The following is a 25,180-nucleotide window of genomic DNA, read 5'->3' on the forward strand; positions in this document are numbered from 1 at the left end:
TCACGTATCATTTAAGATTACAGATACTATAACAAGAATACTCGCTACACTTTAAATTCAAAATTTCGATCGAATCAATCGATAAAAAAAAAAACAAGTTGATGCTTAATAGATACAGCGATAAGTTGTAGTTATCGATAAAAATTTTAATTCGAGATAATAGATAATATGCTCTACATTTTATCTAAATATTCATTAAGTAACATCGATGAAAAATGAAATTTCGAGTTGGATGGAAACTCAAAACACTGGTAAATAACGCAGATTGAAGATAATCTTTTTGGCTTACGTACTGATAATATTGCGGTTGAGATGACAAAGTGTTAATTGGATTAAGGACACGTCACCTGTGTGGCGTGCAATGCAAATACAATCTGTTCAAGCGATAAACTTTCATCTGCCGTTCTTCATCTGTCAGGCCGCCCCCTTACACTCTGCGGATATAAAAGAGAAGTGGTTGTCTCTTCCGTCACATTCATTCGCTCGGCGCTAGTTGGCAGCGAATTACTCGATCAGCCCTTTTCTGAAGCCGTTATTCGGGTAAGCTACATCATACTTTGATTTTAACATTTTGCTAAAATACGAAAAATTTGTCTTTCATTTGAAAAAAAATTTTGCATTCATTATTTATTTAAAAGAAGTATTGTTTTACATTTTAATTGATTTAGTCTATATTTAAGTTTCCGTTTTATTATTGTTGCGCTTTTTAATTCCTCCGTTTTATATTTTAGCAAATAATTAGTTATAAAAACGAGTAAATAAAAATTCTAATGTAATATTAGAAAGAAAAAATATTATATTTAAAAATAAAATAAATAAAAATGTGTTTTTATTTAATTGCACATCATGATAAAGTTAAATTAAGTCTACTTATTAACACGGAGACGAAATGTGTTAATTTTAACGTTTTTTAATTTAATATGCAATTAATTTTCTACTCATAATATAAAGAAAAATGCGTTTAGAGTACAGACAGGTAAGTATATATTTAGGATAATATTTCAATAATATTTAAATATTGCAAGAAGCTGATAATACCTTTAATAACATCTTTATTCAACTAGTATTTTGTAAGAAATTCTATTATAAATTAATTCCAAGTACATTAGCTAAATCAGGCATATTTCGCCTATACATTTATAAAAGTTAAATTTTATATTGTTTTAATAAACTTTTTCAGTTCAAAAATTATATGTCATATTTATATTCATAGCTTTGTCGGCTTTGATTCTTATAAATAAAACACTTTTGAACTTATGTAAATCGCATAATTGCATAATTTCGAGCAATTCAGTTTAATGATTTTTAGAGTTAAGTTTAAATAAAATATTTAAAAGGCATAACATTCAATAATGTATTAATAATGTATTATTATTATTATTGTTTGAGGATATCCATAAAAATTCATCAAGTAGAAATATCTAATTTTGCAATTTAAATATTTCAATAGATCAAGAATTATATTCTCTGAATACTTAAATATTTAAACTGAACAAAATTTGAAATCAAGATTTGAAAATATAAAAGAAAAAACTTTGAGAATACTTTCATTACAGTCAGCATTTATCTGATTTTTCATCGCAACTAATGATCTGTAACATAAAAATAGAATAACTTTTGAAATTTGTGTTTCTTCAACTAGAATTTATCTCTTGGTTTTATAATACAAACGGATATCCAGGTGAATATTTGAGTTATTCTTATTAAAACAAATTATTTTTAGGAACACACAATAATAAGAACAGCGATATTTAATCTAACACTAAAAATTTATTGTTATAAAATCTTATTTTCGTATGAATTTATTTAAAAATTTTACTTATTTTGAGTCAAAAAGTACTTTTAAAAAACTTCTTCGATTCGCTTAGATTAGAAAATTAATATTTATTCAAAACGTATAAAGAAAAATATATAATATATTATACATTAATACTATAAATTATATTTTATATTTAATTTTTTTTATTTGCTATAAATTTATCTATTAAATCCATTTTTTAAGATTTTTATCTCCAATAGAAGTAGATGGTAACAAAAGTTTACAGAACAAATTTATCGATAAATCTTGAATAATGCTTGTTAAAATAACTGAAATTAATAGAGAAATATTATAACAAGTTTTCTAATTAATTAGTTAATTAGGAAAACGGGACCATACAAGAAAATATAAAATAAATATGATATTAAATGCCAATTAAGTATTGCTATAATCTTGATATAAGTAAAATAACTAATAAAATATTATTATATTTACAATTATTGAAAAATTATTTAAAATAAATTGTAATTGTGTTTGTTATTTTTCGATATTAGAAATGAAGTCATTTGGATTTTAATCAAAGTATATATTTTTATTGCGATTAATAATGGAAATTATTTTCCAATTATTTCCCTCTTAGTGCTCATACGGCGGAAAGAAAAAAATTATTTTCCAATTAAAAATATAAAGAATATCTATTTTTGGGTTTTGGATAAAACGAATATAAGCTATACTTATTGCTATATTAAGTTTAATATTTATTAAATTCATTTTTTACAGTTTTGTTTCTATTATATTTCTTTTCTTAGAAGCATGTGACAGTTTAATGATATCTCATTTCCTATTTCCATTGTCTGTTTGTTTCTAGAATAGATTCCCAATAAAATTTATATAAAGAATAATAGCTGGTGATACTTCTTTACTAATCTCATTTCATTCTACGTAATATTTAATTTTTCTTTCATTCAATCTTTCTTACTATTATTATTATTATTATTTTTAATGTGTTTCTTTAAATAGTTTGCTCTGGAATTCGAATGAATAAATCAATCTTTGAAAATAAATCTTTTTAACTTTTATGTTTTTAAAAAGCTTAAAATTTATTAAATATTTTCTTCATGAAGTAATTATAAGTAATTTTTTACATCTTAAATAAAAATTCATAGTTATTAGAAAAAATCTATTTCGTCAGATCAAAAAGTGAATAAAAAATAATACAATCATTTCTTTAAATGAAAGGCCTGAGTTTGGAAGATAAGAAGCCAGCTTCCAAACTGAAGCCTTTTTAAAATAAATAAATAATATATCTTTATTATAATAATTTATAAACTTATGACAATTTATGGTCCTCATTCCTTCTATTTTCATTTTTTTTCTTTTACTTTTATGTTCCGTTTTTAAACGACCAATTAATCGAAATCAGCTACTCAATCCCATTAGCTTATAAAAATAAATTATTTATTATATTCTTTTCCTCAGTACAGGAAAAGAATATAATAAATAATTTATTTTTTATAAGTCTCTTAGTACAAACAAATGTTCTTTTCCTCTTAGTCTCTTAGTACAGACTAAGAGGAAAAGAACATTTGTTAAAGTGCTAAGGACTGTACAGTACATATTCATATAAAAAATTTATATCTAAAAATATCAAATAATTTATCCGATATCTGAATTTTATATTGTGTTTTTATTTATAAAATTTTTTATATAAAATAGCAAACAATACACTATTTAATAAGATAAATTTTTCTGAAAATAAATTTAAATCTCTTGCTATTTGATTTTTTAAGAAAGCAGTTAAGAAAATTATCCGATCTTTCTTTAAAATAACATATTTTTATATTTTTTTTATATAAAATATTCATACTTCTATGCAAAAAATAAAGAAAAAAACGTCAGAGTAGGAAATAAAATCATTGAAGTGTAACTATTTAATTTCATTTTACGGCAGAGAGTCGCTGGAAACTTTTGAACGTAATTTTTTGTTGTTGTCTATAATTAAAATATTTTTGCCATGATTAACATATGTTATATTAAAAATTAAAATATGCTCGATACATTATTCTTTTTATCGCAAAATAATATCAGCAATTAAATGCATAATTGGTAATGCTATAATTTAATTACTTATGCGATTATCATCACAAAAAAGATATTTATAAGGATTTATATTACATTTGAAAATCAATAGTAATACAAGTTTGTAAATGCCTTTCTTCATAACAATTAATATTTCTTTTTCTTATATTTGTGATATAACAAATTAGAGAATGACTTTCTCGACTTAAAAATAAAAATTCTATAGATGAAGCGTAGGCGAAGATTTCGACTTTTCCTGTTTATCTTCATTTTGTTTAGTGTTGATATAGTGCAATTAATTTGATTTTATTTTAACATATTTTTTTACTATACAAAATGAATTAAAGGCGTGTAATATTAGCTTAAAACACTTATCATAGTTTAACTGACTTCAATGCGAACAACGAGAATCACTCTGCAAATAACAGAAATTCATTGTTCCTAATTGAAATATAGCGTTACCGTTGAGTTAGACAATTGTACTTTCGAAATTAATCAAGAAACCGAACCTTTGCTATTTTCAAGTATTCTAAATTTTATAGGAATTGCAAATGATTACGGTACAATAAAGTGAATATTACACAGTGAATATTTTCAGAAAACTTTTCAATACAAAGAATCAATAAATAAAAAATAAATACCTACTCAATTTGAGATGTTCAGTATTTTGTAATAGATTTACAGAATTTTTTGTTTGGGCATGAAGTTAAAATTACATATTCAAATGAAAGGACTACCATGGTACTTAAAATACAAAATAATTTAACATTGTATCTATATACAAAGGAAATATTACCGAAAAGTATTACATTAAATTTGAAAAAGTTTGATCATTTAGTTAGTTTTTTTTTTGTTTTAAATTTTAGCTAAATGTTCCAGAAAAGCTTATGTTGTAAAGTTCAGATTTCGAAGCAATTTGATATTTATACATTTATAGACAACCGATGGTGGTAAAGGCAGCTTGCTATTATCAGGGACCAAGAATTAAATCCGAGCAAGAAACCTCCAGAGTTTTTCGTGGACGGTCTGTCTCGGATATGTTGAGTCCCATTCTTTACCACCTGAGCACCCCCATTGTGAGCCTGACTGAATTCATGATGGGCATGGGATAAAAAGGGCCCTCTTTGAACCTGCAGGGTAGAAATGGTCTAAAATAAAAAAAGGATACTATTCTAGGCAGGTAAGTATTTATGAATAATTTCAGATTAAAATTCTGATCTTGCTTTATTTTTACCAGCTTATTATTGGTTTATTGGCAATCCAATATTTCATTGAAACGTATCATCTACAATATGACACTATTCCTTACTACAAATTTATTTTTATATTATTAAAATCAAGATTTTGAAACTGTGAATTTTATACATTTCAGTTAAAACAATAATAATAGCAACAAAAACGTAAATTATTCTGTTATTAGCTAACTTAGACGCAATTTTTAAAATTATATTTAAATTAAATTGTTTTACGTCTAATTTTATAATAGTATTTTATCAAAATTTACTCAAAACCACCAGACCATTAAATAGTTTTTTTTAATAAATAGTTTAATTTTATCTGAAATAATTTAAGGGTAAAATTTGAATATAAATTTCAAGAATTTCAAGTTTTAAACTCAACCATAAAACCTATATCTACGTATATAATAAGTAGCTAAATGTATCCGATTTATGAACGTTTTGTAAGTATTATTAATATATTCGTATTTGAATTTTATTAAAATCTATAATTCCTACAATAATATTTGATAAAGAATAAAAATTTTCTTCGTTTAATTAGTAAATTTAACTGCGAATTTCTAAAAATAAAATAAAAATATTTTCATTTATCTTAAATTATTGTACAGATTTATCTCTCAGAAATGACTTTTAATTGTACTAATGTGATTAAGTATTGAATTAAATCGTTAGTTTGGAAATAATTGAATTGAATTTGTACCAAGAGATACGATTGGAGATTAAGAGAGAAATCGGTATTAATAGAGTATTAATGTGTCATATATGTTTCCTGAACAAATTTTAATTTGTGAGTTAACTCTAATTAAAGATCGTAGCAATTACGTTTCTAATTGAAAATAAAATAAAAAATTATCTTATCAACAATTTTCTTTATAATCAATGGAAACTTTTCTGATTGCAATAATATAGCTGTTTCTTCAAAACGCTTTAATTATATTAATTTATAAAATGTTTTCCTGATTATCGAAGTTGATTGTATAATGTGTTTAGGAATATAATAGGATATTTTATACAGTCATTCAAGGTGTGACTATAATTAAGATTCGTTTATTCTGTCTTCTCTGTCGATCTATTCCTCTATCTCTTTTAGTTTTGTGATCGATTATAATTATAATAGAGATAGAATAATACCACCAGTTAGATGCCGAGTTATCTGTTGTTTTTCTTTCTTTACTTTCTCTTTGATTACAAGTTTCTATCAAAGAAAATTAATTTTATCACAAAATTTATTGTCTATATAACATTTAATTTAAATATAAAAATTTTATTCCACAATGAAAAGATTTTTGTCAAAAAATTAATGGAGAACGTTTTATCAAATTAATGGAAGTCTTAAAAAGTAACTACAGCTTCTACTATAATTTATATGCTGAAAATGGAGCTTTATGATAATTTTTAAAATGATATTTGTTATTTTGAGCAAATTCGCTAAAAATTATGCTTATAAATTAAATAATATTATATGAATCAAATAGAAAGTTAAAGAAAAGAAATCCGTGATTCTTTTAACTTTCTATATATGTAGATATAAATCGCAATAAAGATTAAAATATCTTAAATGTTTTAGTCGAATTTATATATATTTACATAAAACTTTTAACTAATTAAATACAAAACACAAATAAAATATTATTCCTTACTTTCTGGCAAATAACAAGAATTTATATTCTTAGAAAACATTGAAGATTAATAATAATTTCTTAGTTTTTGGTTCATCGAATTTTCGTTTTTTTCACTCTATCTCTTTAATCAATTTCAACACAAGTTAAATAATGATCATTGTAAGAATTCTTCTGTTAATGTATAACGTATAATTTAGTGTGAAATATACCATAATAGGAGTTAAGTTAACGAACCACGTAAAGAGTTATTATCTTCTGTGTTTTTCTCTTCCTTCATCAATATTTAACTTCCACAATTACTATTTCACCCTATCTTATGTGAAAATCTCAAAACCACAAAAATTTATAACACTATTTCAATTATTTAAATTATCAGATAAATTAAATAAATTTTAAGCTTAATCATAAACTATTTTTTTATACATTGAAAATGATAAAAAAAATTGCCAATTTTAAAATAAAGTTAATTAAATTTAAATTTAAATTAAGATATTTGAAGTTTATAATAATCGAAACTATTAATAAGAGAAGTAGATCAGCTTCAAATAATAATTAATCAGGGATCTAACATTACTTTAAAATTTTATAACAGATTCTACTTTAATCCCATCCCGTCTGATGGGAAAATTTTTAATGTAGTATCTATATCATTCATTTAACAGAAACGAATATTTCCAGTTTAATGAAAAATCCAAAAAATTTTAACTTTTTAGTGTAAACAGAGACTAGGGAATATTTCAAAATGTTAGCGATTCAAAAGTATCAAGTGTTGGAGAGATAAAACGCCATAAAATTAGCGTAAAAACTCTTTTAGGATTGACTTTAAATTATTAATTTTTTTATAAATGATTTTTTCAATGAGATCTAATGTTTTGCGATAGATTAATTTTTGATTTCACTTTACTTTTGTATTTTGAAAATTATTAAATGTACTGTACTGTGCTGTACATAAGATAAAAATTGATTCAATTTCGAACGTTAAATAAATGAGATATACAGTTTAGTCTTCCAAATTATTAAGTAACATTATTAATCTCGTCCATGTTTTAAGGTAAAAGAACAATATTTTCATTTTTGTGGCTTCTATGTATAAAGTTAATTTAAATGTTTCAACTTTTAAAACTGAAATGTAGATGTAATATTTTCAATACAGTAGTTTTTTTGGATTACAATTTTTTTGTTTACTTAATTTTGTAGTCTTTATTTAGAAAATTTATTTTTAAATTCTTTATATAACATATATTTTTTCATTATAATTTATCATAATAATTTTAATAAACAACTTGTACGTACATCAGTTTAGAGAAAAAGAAAAGTAGAAAATTCTTTATGTAAAATTTAACTTTTAATTAGGTTTTACTATTAAAATAAATTTTAACTTCTAAAAATTAACTTATATAAGATATATTATAAGATAAAATGGCTTCTACATAATACAGTCTAATTATATTCAGTTAACAAAAATAATTTACTAATTTAAGCAAGTTCATGTTACATCATTTTCAAAGTAATATTGTCGTTTTCAAAAACTAACTTATATGTCAAAGAAAAAATTGAATTATGATCAATAAATCCTTTTTATATTCTCTGAAAAAATAGTAATTGTTAGCAACAGTAAATAATTAAGATTATAATAATTTTTGTTTTGAAGCAAATATTAGAATTTCACAATATGCATACAAGTTCCAAAAGTCAGTTAAGTATTGTAAAGACTAACTTGTAAGTACTTGAATGAAAGAGCAATTTAATCATAAATTTTCATTAATTTTGTAGAAGAGCAATTATTCTAAATTCAAATTACGATTCACATTCATAAGTGTACCCATAAATGTGACACGGTTAAGTGAGTTTTGAGCCACCCTATATTTTAAAATATACTCTTTGTTTCTATTAATTCAAATAAAAATATATAATAAAATGTCAAATAAAGTGTTCCCGGCGACTTTCCTTCACAAAAGTAAATTATTTTGACTAAAAATTTGAGTAAAATTTCAATATAAATGACTTACATTTGTATAGAAAAATATATTTTTTCTATGATAATGTTGCCAAATATGGTATGTTTCTTATATTTTTCTTTCGTGTATAGCATTAAACTGTGCATTTTTTACTCGTTTCGTGTATAAATATCATATTTTACTTATCTGTATAAGTATCAAAGTAAATTTTATGATATTAGCTATATATTAAACAAATTTTTATTATTATAGTAATTCGACACAGTTAAATCGTTATAAAATCAGCCGAAAAAAGATAAGAAAACGTGGAAGATCATAAATTTTAAAAATGTATACAAAGAAAATTTAAATATCTTCCTTTTTCTCTCTGTTATCTCATAAATATTTCATCGTTTGTATGAGGAAACATATTCTCTCGTAGGGAATACACATGTGATAAGTAATATGAGGGTAACTAGCACTTAAATTCTCTCCAAAATCGAATAATAAGGACTAGAAGCTCCGAACACGACCTCCAAAATAGAGTTTTTTCCACATCCGGATGTTGATATTTAATGAAAAACCTTTAAATTTAGCCTTTGAATCAAGGCACTGACCGATCGATTTATCCTCTTTCAAGCGAGCATCACCAGTTCGAATCTTCCGAACTTCATCCCATTCACACAGGCCTCAGATCTCGTTAAAGGACTAATGTAAGATCATCTCGGATTGGTCAACGAGGTCCATGCGGATGGCACAGCGCCGCCCTGGTGTCGGAAAATGTCTTGGGGTTAAAAAGCGGGAGTAGAGGTGAGGAGCAGTCGCACGGCAACGTCTCTCCCATGGAGTTGGACGACGTTTTATCGGNTTAACTATTCTTTTATTACTATGCAAATTTGGATATTGTTATAAATACTATATAACACTGATTTTTAAAACAGTTTCCCATAAAAGACCTCTCCCCCTTCGGCAGATCGCCCACATGTCGCGTTGCTGTAATCGAATAAAAGCGATGGCTTGTTACTACTTTTTACTAAAATATTAAGTTTATTATATTTATTTTCACAGTGTATTATAAATGTTTTCTATCGTTTAATATAGATTTGAATATTATTAAAGAAGACATAGGTATTAGAGTTCTTGTTTGTAAATGTGTTATAAATACTATTTATACAATGTAAAAGGCCTGAAATGACAAACAACAACAGCAACTTTTTTTTTACAAAATACACAAAAAGCGGTTATATCAACTCAAAAATCATTGACAATATAAGGGATGACTAGGAGAGAAAAACTTTATTTTTTTATTAAAATCAACTAATATGTTTGAAAGGAGACAAGGATAATAACTATATAACTATTTGTCTTTTAATGGTAGTTAATTAAAATAATATATATATTATGACTACCATTTAAAGGCAAACACATCAGTTATTTTAATAAAATAAATAAATGTTTTGTCTTCTTGTCGTCATTCCTTCCATTGTCAATGTTTTTGGGTTGATATAATTGCTTTTTGTGTTGTTTTATCGTTAAGAAGGTTACTGTTGTTCCTGTCACCTTTAGTCCTTATACATTGTATAAATAAAGATATTTCTAATACATTTTCGAACAAGAACGTTAAAGCCTATCATAATAATATTCAAATACAGATCGGACAATAGAAAACGTTAGTAAGCTAATATCTGACGAAAATAAAAAATAAACTGTAACTTTTTTTTTCAGTAAAAAGTAATAAAAAGTTAGCAGTAAGCGTTGTAAATTAANTATTTTTTTATTTTGTACAAACAAAATAAATATATTGAAAAATATAAAAACAATAAAAAATTATACTTCAGATGTTAATTTAGTATCAAAAACGTAAAATATTTGACTAGCCCAAGACATAGCCAAGGATTGAAGCGCCACAGCACTGGCGAAAATTTAAATTTGCTGACTGGAATTCTTTCGGATGATTGACTTTCGGAAAATCGACGCTCTACTGTAGTTGCAATTATTACCCTTGTCTCGATTCAAACATATCTGTTAATGTAATAGAAAAATAAATTTTCTGTCTCTTTGTCGTCATCTCTTACAGTGTCAATGTTTTTTTTTTTAATTAATTGTAAACATTTCTTTAATTATTGTATCTTTTGTTTCCGTTTTATAGTTTTGTAAAACGACAAATCTTAAATAAATTCGTATTCTTTTTATTAGCGCAATTAAAAATGTATATTTCAAACTATTAATTCTTTTCAATTAGATCACTAAATTAATAGGAAAATCTAATTTGTTTTTTGTATAATACAAAATTAAGAAAGAAACTTTAATCCTACAGAAAGGGAGCAAACAGTGTTTAATCCAACAATCGGAAAAATTTTAGTCTGAAAAATTTCCATCGGAAGAATTTATTTAAAGTTATATTTTATATGTAAAATTTTAATGGTTTTTAATTTAAGTTTTTAAATATTATTCGAATTAGTATTAAAGTACTGTATACTGAATAGAATTTTTTACATCAATAATACTGACGCTTTAACTGTAGTATAATAACCTAGTTTGACATATCCGTAATTCGAATTTAACATGATTTTTAACGTAATCATTTACTAAATGATTTCTACGGAGCAAAGTATCTCAAATATTTTGGTCTGTAATAATTCATGTAATTTTTTTTAATACACAATTTAGTAAAAGTTGCAAATTTTCTTGTCGTTTGCAATAACAACTTTTTTTGCGTTTGCTAAAATTATTTTTACAGGTAACAGAAATATCTGGAATTGTGTTCAAACTTATTCCTTATTAGAATCAGAATATTTATTAAAATTTCCAATTTAATGTTAACTTTAAAAGTATTCATCTGTATCAGTTTTTCTTATTCATGTTTAAATTTACTATCAAAGGAAACCCTATTTCAAAACTATGTTATTCTTGGGTTTTCTTTCAATAATACAAGGAATTCATAGTCAATTTTAAACGTTGATATTATTATAACAATATATTTTATTCTAATAAATATTAAAAGTTATCGTAAAATGTTTTACTTTATGAAGATTTAGAAATGAGTTAATACTTTTCGTCATATATTAAAAAAAGACAAAAATATTTGAAATAAAACGTTATTTTTCGTTCTAACACTAATCCGAATGATGCTGAATAGAATTATTATTACAAAATCCCGATATAAATTAAACTGTCTTTTCCTCCGCGAAATTTTCTATTTTCATTCTTAAATTAGCTGACATTTATTATTTAATTTTTTATTATTAACTTTCTCTTAATAAAGAAGTATTATTTAATAATAGCAATGAACAACTAAAATTTTTTGTAAGGCTACGGTTTCTCTTGGGTTATATTGCTCACCTCAAATCAAATATTTTCCATTATAGTGAATCTGATTCTCAATAGAGTCAATCAACATATGTCAAATATAGAAAATGAATTCAGACTCAAATTATTTGTGACTAATAGAGATTTTTTATAACGGAACATTGCCACGAAGAAGGATTCTCCATTGCAGGGTGCCACTGATTCTTCATTGCAGTATCTTTAAGTGTCAATGATATTAATACAATATAGTTTCAATATGGTTTACATAAATATTTTAACGTATCTGTTAGCTTTATAATAAATAGAGTATAAATTTAATAGCAAGTAAAATCAATCTGATAACATATAATGCAGGTCCTTGCACAGGATTTTTAAAATTCCTTTAAAAAATCCGCATTCGTTTTTCATAACGTACTTTATTAAATTTTACAATTTAGGCATAGAGTAACACAATACAGTAGAGTAAGGAAAAATTGAACGGGTACAAAATAAATATATTATAATATGCAATATGATGTTTAAAAAATAAAATTAAATTAAAATTAAATTTTTCCAGATGAGACGGGGGTTAAACCCTAAAACTCTTCCCGTATGCACAGCCTTGAAATAATGAGAAATACTCAAATCCTTTGACACCGAAAATTTAAAATAAATAAAAAATAAAGGCAATACAATTATCAATAAATATTATAAGCGAACTTCTCTTCATCAAAAATTAAAAAAAATGTAAAAGTACTCGAAAATAATATTTAGTTAATTCATTATTCCGAATACTTTTCTGTATACAGCTTTTTTAAAATATTAATTCGGAAATATGCACAAAAGAAATAAATTAAATTCAATTACATTTCGATCATATATACAGTCTATGTGAAAATTTTATAAAGATTACTAAATTTATCTCAAAATGTTTACATACACTGTACATTATACACTATATAATTGCAGAACCATATATTATTTATATTATAACTCAGTAATATTGTTAAACAATAATTTGCTTTCGTTAAATTGTTTAACAACAATCGTAAGAGTAATCTATACATCTTTTAGGATTTAGTATCTGCCACAATATTTACCTGTATTATTTTATGGTAAATTGAGAAGGTTAAACGAAAGATCATTATAGGCTTGTTAACTGAATAATAATTTTAAATAAATATATTATTCTCTTTCCATGCTTAAATTAATGTAATTCTGACTAAATGAATTCAATTAACTATTTAAATTTTTATTTATTAACATTATACAAAACTATTAAATTTTTCAAAATGATAAAGCAGTTAAATAAGTTGTTTTAATTTATTTTGACAATATAATACAATAGTTATTCTATATCAGTTTTTATAATATAAATTTCTATAGAAATTGAATTAATATATTATACAGTAAAAAACGATATTTTAACGTTTCATATCATATATAACATCGTTAATTTAATTTAAAAATTCTGAAAAAACTTCATTATAGTTTTTCTCTATATAAAGAGATATAATACGGTATGTAAAAATGATCTGAAAATAATAAAAATGCCTATTTCTGTTTTTTAAAATTATTCATTTAAAAATTATATTAATGAATTATCATTGGTAATTTGTGGATAGTTTTCAAATTATGCATATCTTGACTTGTTATTAAAATTATTATCTCTTGATGATGTAACTTGAATGATGACGCTTAATGAAGCGTCATCATTCAAGTTACATCATTATCGCAAATGAAGAGACTATCGCTGTTACAGTGCATCATACGCATATTGAAGATACTGTATTTATTTTTAATAGAAACAAACGTTCAATTTCAGAAGGAGAAAAATCTTTTTCTGAAACTTTATTATTATATCTTGAACTATTTTTACTATTGACAAAGAATAGCTTATTATATTTAAAAGATTTTTATGAAATTTTCTAAAATCATGAAGTATTTGCTATTATTCGAACATAGAAATATGCAAATATTAACATTATTCGTGTAAATTTAATCGTATTTATATCAACAATAAAAATACAATACAAAAAATTTTAATTAGTTAATATATAAATAATACAGTTAATCAATATTGGACTAATTAATTTTTTGAATTTTTTGATGCAATTGAATTATTATTATTATTATTTTAAATTTAGATTCATTAAATTTTAAAATAAAAGAAATTTCTGTGGTTTCTATAGACTAGATGCGGTAAACATAACGCACGAAAATGCAAAATAAATGCTTTGTAATTAGGAAAAGTGGCATTTCTAAATTAATTCAAAAACTCGTATAATATACAGTATATTGTACTATACCGTACTCCTACTCTTTCCACGCATAAGAAAGTCCTTCATGGCTTTTCTAATGTCCCCAGAATACTCTTTTTAATGGCTTTTAATCTTGCCCTTTATGATTTCGGAAACAACTGGGTGATGAGGGACTGAGTCGACATATTCGGCACACGAAAAGTTTCTAAATCGCTTCATCAGGATTGTAATCTGGCTATCTCAGAGTGATAGGTTGACATCCTTCCTTTCTTGGCTATGCTGACGTTTTATTGTATGTATATACATATTTATAAAGTTATATATTTTGTTTTGATATTAATTTTAATTTTATACAATATTTTATTGTTTTTAAAATACATCTGTAACATTAAAAACGATAAGAATAATTCTACATCAAATAAGAAAATAATTACGAAAATTTCAATATATCGAAATAAATATATAATTATATCTTAATGTTGATATGGCTTAATAGTAAATGAAACAATTTATAGTAATTTCGATAATCTGTAAGTCTTTTGATATCTAATATTTAGAACAATAGGAATTTTATACATTTGTTTAGTAAAACACAACAGTAACAAATTATAGTCGTATATAACATATCAAATTCCAATTGAAAGAAGTAAAACAGATTTTCTTTAATCATTGAAACAGTTAGACGTTATTTTACTGAAGTAAATTGTTTGGAACAATTAATATCTAAAATTGAAAACAATTGTATTAAAGTTGGTAGACATTATATTTTTTTAGTGAATTCTTTTACAAAACTTTTTTAAATGTTAAACTTAATTTGCTGATCTTATCATTAAACTAACTGTTTAATTTTATAAACTAATTCGGAAACTAAAAGTTTATAAATTTAAGACATTAATATTGTTTAATTACACGTACATTTTACCTCTTAATTAAATACAAATGAATATATTTTAACTTGAATACAAATTAATTTTACGTTTTTTGTATTGAATTTAAAACGAAATATAAACAATAATTCAACAACGATTAAATTAAATTATATCTCAAATTTAAGTAATTTCAACATTAATTATTAAATATTTCACTAAAAGTCAACGTGTAATTTTAAGTATTGTAATTGCTGTAATTTCATATTCGTGATTTAATTGAAAACTGATATTCATTGAAACTAAACACCATACACGTTCTTTCATCAATAGCAACTATTTTTGTTTAAATATTTATTTAATTAATGTTAAAATAAATTATTATGAAAAATTGAGATAATTCTTTTGAAATTTTTCTATTTTAATCGAAAAATAATTGTAGTCATTATAAATATTTTATTTTTTACTTTGAAAACAACTTCCATTAATTTCTGATGTAATTTATTTTAAAATAAATTGTAAGACGTTGCGCATAATGCGCTTTATATAAGATTATTGTCATTTGATATAATAATAATCGTGACAAATCAACATTTTCTAAAAAGTATCGAAATTAAAAAAAACTGTTATAAAGTAATTCATCATTACTTTACTTTTAATACATATGTAAAGGAATAATCAATTAATGAATCAATGAATCGTTGATAAATCATCCATAATAATTAGAGAAGTGTTGTTTGCATTTATCAAATATTCTAATCCTAATTTGATTTTAGATTCAGATGTTCAAAATCAGTATGTTATATAGCAATTATGAAGTAAATGTCAAGTTATTTATACAGTAAGTTATAAACAGCAATACATTATTATATTATTATAAATTAATTATAAAGATATACTGGTATATGTTTATATAAATTGTTGTTACGTTACTACTTTATTAATGCCTTTATATTTACTTTATAATTTATACTTGTTATTATGAATTTAAAGTTTTTTCATTAATCGTAATCAGAATTATGAATTTAATAGAAATAGAATTTTGTTATAACTTAACAGTTGTTTTATGCAATAATAATTATTTTCTAAAAAAATTAGTCTTGGTAATGTATAATTTTTTCGATGAAAAGATGATTATTTTTTAAAGAAGACATTTTTAAAATAATTTTTTTTAACATTGTAAACAAAACAAATAATTTTAATTATTATTTTAAATTGAATTATTTTAAGAAGAAAAATTTGTTTCTAGAGTTTAGATAAGAATCAATTTTTTCAGAACGGTTTATCTGCACGATCAGACGAAAAGAAATTATCTAATAATTTGATATTTGATCTAAATTATAATTATTATTTTATATTATATANATATAAAAATTAAAGAAACTTAACTTTTAAGTTAAACTAAATATTAACTGCTTCTAAGTTTGTTTCTCCGAGAAAATTATAATCAAGTATAAGTTATAATTTAAATAAGAAATACATAAAATTATTGATTAACGTTTCCAGCCTTTAATGCGATTAAAATTAAATTGTATATGGTATTAGTAAAATAAACTATTAAAAAACTAACTTTCGTGTCAGAAAATATATTTTATAATCTTTACCATTAAGATTTAAATCGCAAAATACGCGCTACATAAAGAAAATTAGATACCTTGAACGAATAAATTAAAAATTGACAAAATATATGCAAGGAATACAGTCAACAAAAATCTTTAATAAAAGATAAATCTTTAATAAATTTTAATTTAATTGATATTTTATTAAAGTTAAAATTAATGTAATAAAATTACTTTTGTGATGTTTTAAATATTGATAAGAATTTCTTATAGTGATATCAAAATGTTGAAATAATTAATGAAATTATATTGAATATTGTAAGATTAAATAATTGTTATTACAGTATTAAATTTGTCTCAATATCTATTGAATCATTAATAACGTAAAATAACAAATAAAAGATAGCTATCGTTAAACGAAGAATGAAAAGGTAAACTATAAAACGTGCGTATTAATAAATATTGAATTATATTTATAAATATTTTATAAATAATTTACTATTAATTTTTTCTACCGTTTTGTAAGTAGGTTATTTGACATCTCACTAATGTGCGGATCGTTATAAATTAAGAATTAAGTCAATAGGAATAAGATTATTTTAATTTTTTTTAAATAAGAAAAATAAGTAATACATTTGATAATCAAAAATATTATTTATTTTTCTTATAAATTGAAAAACTTGCATAAATATTATTAATAGTTGAGATTTATACAGTATTATTATTTTTATTAGGTTAATATTTTTCACAAACAAATTACAGTTTTTTAAATTTAATAATCGTTACTCAAGCATACATTTATTCGATTAAAATATTTGATTTTATAACTTATTTTTGTGTAGTAATTCTTACATTGCTTTTTAATAACATCTTAGGGATTTACTGGATTTGTAGCGATGACATCTACTTGGAACTTACAATTGGAAAGAATAAATTTATAATTAAGTTTCTTTAATGTACATAAAAACTATTCTGAAATTTAACCTTAAACAAATTAAGAATTGAAAAAATATAACAAATTTTATTTTGTTTATGGAAACAAATTAAAATATAGTTTCAGTTTACTCAAGTATTTTCTTTAATGTTTTGGCAAAAACAATGTATTATTAAGTAGATATATATTATTCTTTATTTCTCATTATATTGCCACTTGTAAATTGGAAAAGTAAATATAAACAGATTAAACGTCAATGGTTGATTTTAACTTTGTAAGCGCTAACGTAATCAATATTTATCAAAGTTGACAAATTTTCATAATAATTAAAATAATCTGTATAACTTTCAGATTATTTTCAATTTTAAATTTATTTAATGTAAATGTTATTTAACTTTGATTTGTTTTCTTCTGTTTAATACGCTATTTTCAAAGCTAATTATTACAAATTTTTAATTTACTTTATTAAACATTTTTCAACTTCTAATTATTATCATTTATGCCTATTAATATGGTTATTTTCCACCACATCAAATGATCTATCTTTCTGATATTCACTAATTAATACTTTTAATCCAAAGCCTCTCCAAGTACAAACCGCAATCTTAGAGGAGCTTGCAAATCTGAAGAATCGCTGGTATATAAAATATTAAATTAGTACAGCTAAGATTTGAATAATTACATGTTTAAAGATTAATCTGTCAGCTTTTTAGTAAAATTAATTTAACTTGTATTAACTTTAATTATGAAAATATGCAATCACATATATGCAACTAAAGTAAACTTAAATTAAGACTAAGATTATTAAGTAAATCTTAATCAAATGGTCTCATTTTATACTTAGGCTAACGTCCAAAGTTTAAAATAAAAGTTTAGATGTTAAACAAACTTTAAAATTTTATTTAAATTTAATGTTTTTAGAATAAACAACATATAACATCAAAGAAGAGGATGGGCTGTTATGTGTAGATGTTAAATATTTAATCAATCTTTCTCAGTCATATTATTATTGTAGATTATTTGCCTTTTCAAAAAGTTTAACCTTTTATGTTTGGTTAAAATTTTAGGTATAAACATTCAAATTTTGGCAAATTTTTTTACAATTTTTACATATCTTATCAAATAAATAAGCTTTATTGATTTGTTTCATCCGTCGTATTATTGATTTAAGAAGGAAAAAAAGAAATAATCTTCAAAAATTTGAAGAAATGATAAACGATGTAATTATCCATTCATTTGAATATAGAAATAATGGGAAAATAAACAAAACATATCTATTGTTTGTTGCTATTATTTATATCGTTACTTTGCTCTTGATTACGAGGCTAATAATGTAGCAAATGTTTCCTCTTGTTAATAATATAAATTCTCTTGTTTTCCTAATGAAACATATGTCTAACTTATGACAAAAATAATTATAACATCGCTATTATTGAATAATTAGAGAAATAGGAGGAAGTGTAGAAATGCTACGTTTTCATCATCTTACTTCATTAAGCAGATTTCAACAGCTAAGTAAAAACAATTATTTTTTTTCAGTTAATCGGAATAATTTATTAACTTTTTCGAAGATAAACTTAAAAAGAAGGTTTCGAACAAATTAATTTCTGAATTGCATGTTCATCTAGTCAACCGTTAGATCATTAATTTAATAAAATTTTGACCGCATGATTATAGAAATTATTAAAATAAATTTGATTATTTTCTGTTATTAAATTAAATAGAGGGTAATAGATGATGTATTTGTCAGTTTTAACTCTTAGGAAGAATTGCTTAAGAATATTTTCAAGAAGATGCGGATCATTTTCTATAAACTTATTTATGAAAATTCTAGCAAGTGTATCTGTGGAAATAAAATATTCTGTAAATATATAACGTTTTATAAATTTATTTATAAATAAAGGAAAAATATCTATTTTTTCTTTTCTTTATTTATCTCTCTCTCTAATACCTGTTTCCTACAACTTTTTAATGTAGTATTTTAATTCTAAGTGTATATTTTGTTTACTTTCAGGCGTTACTACAGTATATATATATAGAATTTTATTATAACTAATTATTAAGTAGAAAAAAATAAATATATGTAAAATGTTCGTCGTAAGACTATCGTTAAAAACGGATAATTCTTGAATTTCTTTTCAAATTTATACCACTTGACATTTATAATTAGTCGATTGGATAACTTGAATTAAGTTTTCGTGTGCACTTAAAATATCTAAGCACGAATCCAATTCAAGTGTTTATAATTTTCGTAAGATTGTTCGAATTTGGACAACCTTACAAAAATTATAAACACTTAGATTGGAACTTATATATCATCAACACCGACTTTCCTGAGGATTAATTTTGAATGAGAAAATTGAAATTGGTAATAAAGTTTAATAGAAACTAAACGAAATTCAAAAATTTTACTTATATAAGTTTATAATGCTTATTTAAATTATATAAATTTTATTTCAATCTGAAAATCTTCTTGTAAAGAAATAGACTAAAAAATTATTATTTATTGTGACTATTTCAACAACTTTATCTTCTAATAAATTTAACATATATTCTATCACTAATCAGTCTGCAGACAGATTTCTTTTAATGTCCCATAATATATTTAAAACGGGATTTTTCTTTATATTTCACATTTTATCCGATCAACTTTTAATCTAAGTTGTCATAATTGATTTAGATCTATCATCATATTAAATTACTTTAACTATCAATATTGTCAGGTTACATTCAATTTATAATTTATCTCGAAATTTTTATTAAATAACTAATTCTTACATTGTATAATTTTCTTATTACGTATTTGTTTGGACATAGGAAATGCCTTAGCAACAGTTTATTCAACGAATGAAATGTTAAAAGAAAATGAACATAAATTTGTTTCTCTTCTCGAAAATTGCCAATTTTATTTCTTATGATCATTCGGCGAATATAAAGTTAATTTTTTTATCTAATCTTCCGTGAGAAGCTTTAAATCTCGGATAAAAACCGGCAAAGTGTCATTTCCAGGAGAGAAACGAATTCGAAAAATTATTAATGTCAAGAGCAAATAAAATTAAAATATGGAACGTACACAAAAATATACTTTTTAATTCTTATGATAAAAGTTTTATGATGTTTTTTTAGTTAGCAATAACAAATAAATGATTTAAAATTTATATAAAAAATGTTCTAAATTTTATTTCATTATAAGAAAAAAAAATTAATGTTAGAACAAAAAATATTTTTTTTACTTTACTTNGTTTCTATCTATTAATTTATTTATTAAATAAAATATATTTCGTCTGTTTTATGAGTAAATAAGAAAATTTATCAAAATTTTGAAAAGATGACTACGAAGGAATGTTGAATTATATAACTTATAAAAATAAAACTTGTAAAATTCTACGTGAATTCTAAAATAATTTTAATAATAAGGAATAATAATAAGAAAAACTTAAAATAAGTTGATAAGCAAAAATTGTTTTAACTTTTAAATTTCAATAAAATCAAACAGATTTAAAAAATCAAATAAATACTTGTTAAATTCATTTTAATCTTTATTATCTCGTGAATTCTAAGACGGCTTTTGACTGGATTTTCTACTCTTTTCCGAAATAAATCTGTTCTCTGAATTCGTTTCAATATATATATATATATAATTTCTTTTAAAATTTAAAATATAATATAAAAACAACAATTGTAATAATAACGAATTGCATGTGATGGCATAAATTTTTAAAAGTAAAGAAGATATTTTAATTAATCGGATTAAAGACTAAAGTAATATTATTTATTTTTAATACTTTAAAAACTAAATTATAATTCTTGTAACACACGCCGAATTTCATCAAAAGTTTTAAGAACATTATGAATAAATAATATACTTTTTTATTATTTAAATATGATCAAAAATTCTGATTTTATCCTCTTAATAATTCTTATTTTTTTAAAATATTACAATTATAAATTTTTCTTCGTAGAATAATTTTTAAACAATAATATCTGCTTCTAAAAGTTTATTTGTGAGAGGTGTGGAAATTGCAAATAATTCTAGCAACCTACGTTAAGAGTAACTAAAATTAATTCGATTAATTATCGAGATAAGTAGATGACAAAATATCATCTGCAATAAGCATAGTTTCAAAGAGTAAATTTTGAAATTTAATTCTTCTAATCAAGACGTTAATAATTCAATTAGACATAACAAGATCGCATTGTTATGAAAATATATATATTATTGTAAACAGTAGAATGTTTGTGTCAACCGCCGAAAGGCATTTCATTCAAAATTTCCAAGTAGAAAAGTGATAATCAACATTCTCTTCAACGAATTCAAACGAAATTATTCACATTTCATTCAAAAGAAATTAAAGGTCATTTCATTAAATATACAAAATCAAATATTTATTTATCTATTAATTATAATTATAAAACCTAATTTATTTTTAGAAATATTTTATTGAAGAAAATTAATAATATTACAAATGTTAATTTGCTCCATTCACGGCTACCAATTAAATAAAAATTAACTATGGAATAAGTTCATTGAGATTCAAATATTTTTGATTATTTTTCAAATATATAACGAATTTCTTACATTTATAAAACGTTTTTAGTTTAATTTAATATTAATTTTATAAATTTAAAATTAAAACAATCTTCGAAGTTTATAAATATTTCACTTTGAGATTTCCACTGCAAATAACTTTAATATTTTGAAATTGTGTTGATTTAGACAAAGAAAAAATATTTTTAAAATAAGATTTTTTAAATTTCATTTTTATTTGGTTTTCTAGTAAATTTATTATTTTAATTGAAAATAAATTTATAAAAGAAAAATTTTCTATTCTAGTGCCGTGCTTCGTGGAGCTTCTTAGATTCGAGGTCTTCTCTGTCACTCTTTTAAAGTCTGTATTTAATTAAAATTTTATAATAATTTTCTGTTAATTATACATTATTTTAAATATGATATTAACGTTTCTATTCTTAATTTATTAATAAAGCTATATTCCTAATTATCATCAAAATTATTTCTAAAAGTTTCATTATAAAAAGTGAAAGCGTACAGTACCTCAAATTCGAAGTCATACAGTAATTTATATAATTTAATATTAAAAATAAAAATAATCTAGATCTATATATAAACTATATATAAGGCTATTTTTAGCATAATATTGTAAGAAAAACCATTTTAAAAATTTATTAATATTAATGATTAATAATTAATATCAATTATTTAATTCTTTATATTTACATATTTATTATCATGTAGAGCAGGACTCATTCATTAAAAAATTTTGTTTTTAGTTTATCAAAATATTAATTTAGTAAAATTATGAAATTATTAATAAGATTTTTATGACTTCTAATTTTAAATTTTTTCATATCTTTGTTATTTTATCAGTTATTAACTGATTTACTATTATGCTATGTTTAGCTTAATTTACGTTTCAACTGCTTTAAAATGTACACCTAAATTATCCCTCTGACAAATAGAAAATGCCTCTCAAATATGTGGTACATTATGAACATATAACAGAGAGGAAATGGAATTATTCCGGCTTTACAATAGCTATTATTAGAAATAATTATGATAAAAGCAGATTATACTAAGCTAATCTCAAATAAATACAATATCTAGATTAATAATGTAATCAAAATTGAATGAAATCGTTCTTTGAATATTTTATGCATCTTGTATACGCTGTATAGACTATAGAATAAATAGCGGCCATAGCTTTTTTTTTTTTTTTTTAAATTATGAGAGGTTGAATTAAAATTACATCGAAAGTTACTTTTCCTTATATTAAATTAATTATTATTGAGACGATCATTTCTAAGTAATCTTCGTTAAAGCGTATATTATTTAATAGTTAAGTTCCTAAAACTTTTTTTAATAATATTTTTCTTTATAAATTTCTGAAGTTATTATGTGTTTCCACTATTCGCTGAAGATATCTTAAGTATATAAATTTAAATATTTTCTAAATTTAGCATACATATTTTAAAATTTATTTACATTGAATCAAAGGACATCATCTAAAAATATCAAAGATAGAATGTTAGTTGTTTATAGTTGTTTGTAGTTGTTTATATGAAAGTCTTTCGTATTATTTAGCATTCAAAAACGGTTCACATTTTGTTGAATAAATTGTTGTAAATAAAGGAAAATGTCTTTAAATAAATCAGAAATATTCGTGCATTGAGTTTTATTATTTATCATAGGCAGATGACCAAAGAGTTTGAATTCTCTAGCCGGATTGTCGTAATATTTCAAGATTCCGGTTTGAGTTTTGTTCTCAATTTTTCACATATACTTTTACTCTGTTGCAACTCGAGCCTATCATAGGTATGTGAAACTGAGTCCACCCATACTGTTCATTGAGATCTGATACTTCGCAAAGCAAATTTTTATACTTAAACTGCCAAAGTATAAATTCTAGTACATAAGTCATATTACTATTCAAAAATAGCAATAATCTAAGCCGAAAAAATAAATAGGTTTAAGTGAAAAAGAACTCATATTCAATAGGAATAGAACAGCATCTTATCATAAAGAAATAAAAATTTCGTATTAAGGAACATAATAATTTTGGACAACAAATTAGTACAATAAAAAGACGACAAAAAAGAAATGATAATCAAACGGAACTGTAGGAAAGAGTATTACTTACTATTTAATAAAATATTGATTGCTTTTTAATCGAAAAAATATTATTTATAAGGTAACAAAATGAGTAACGAGAAACAAATGAGTAATAAGTAACAGGTTAATTTGTATTAAGGTAAAATAATTATACAAATTAATTTAAGTTTTTAGCAAATATAGTAATGTTACAGATTTAACTAAAACAATATATAATAACAAATTAATGCCTAGAAAGTATACAATATATTTTTATAATTCACCTAAATCAAAATATATTTGTAGTAAGCTTACAATTTTAAGGTTAAATTCTATAACGTAATTATAACATTTATAAAAGTGTTATATTTTATTGTAAATATTATAGGAAAAATTATTAATTTTTTATGGACTTTTTCAAAATAATGTGTTGAAATAAAAAAAAGCCAAATTTCATAATTCTGCAGTGACAAATATAAACGTAATCGAAATTAAATGTAAGTTATAAATTGTAAACAATAACCGTACAACGATATTTTAATTTTAGAGTATTTTCATGCAATGTAGCCTACTAAAAATCTAATAAAAATATAGTAGAAGAAGATATTACAAAAACATCTAATATCGAAACTATGATAAAAAAAAAAGTTATATATATATGCAGGCTTTTCGTAAATCGCTTGTGTGAGGCTGTTAAAATAGGATATAAAGCACATAGCAACAATTTTCTATTTCTATGTTAAACTAAATTGATAATTTTAAAATAAAAATGTTTTTATTTTAATTAACGAAATTATAATTTAATAAATTGTAAAAATATTTTTTCATTTGTTATTGCAGAGGGTATGATATTATATAATTATATAACCACGTAAATTATCAAATTTTTTTTTNTAAATTTTGAGCAGACAATAAGATTACAAATTAATAATTTTTTTAGTAAAATTATTCATTATTATTATATCATAATTAGTTAATTAATATAAATTTTAATTAGGAGTATGTAAAGATTAAAATAAAATTTATTTTC

At 22.7% G+C, this 25,180-nt stretch overlaps 1 protein-coding gene across 1 annotated transcript in view; it reads left to right on the forward strand.

Moving 5' to 3' along the window:
- The first annotated feature begins 479 nt into the window (after positions 1–479).
- LOC111623440 overlaps positions 480–25,180 on the forward strand; it is a 40,762-nt gene continuing 16,061 nt past the window's right edge. Inside the window, exons 1-2 of the mRNA XM_023366014.1 lie at positions 480–540; positions 22,378–22,432. The gene's annotated coding sequence lies outside the window, so the exon portion shown is untranslated. The remainder of the gene's footprint in view (positions 541–22,377; positions 22,433–25,180) is intronic.

The sequence above is a fragment of the Centruroides sculpturatus genome, unplaced genomic scaffold, assembly GCF_000671375.1.
Source record: "Centruroides sculpturatus isolate CEXI.00-Female unplaced genomic scaffold, Cexi_2.0 scaffold190, whole genome shotgun sequence".
In the NCBI taxonomy this organism is placed as follows: Eukaryota; Metazoa; Arthropoda; class Arachnida; order Scorpiones; family Buthidae; genus Centruroides; species Centruroides sculpturatus.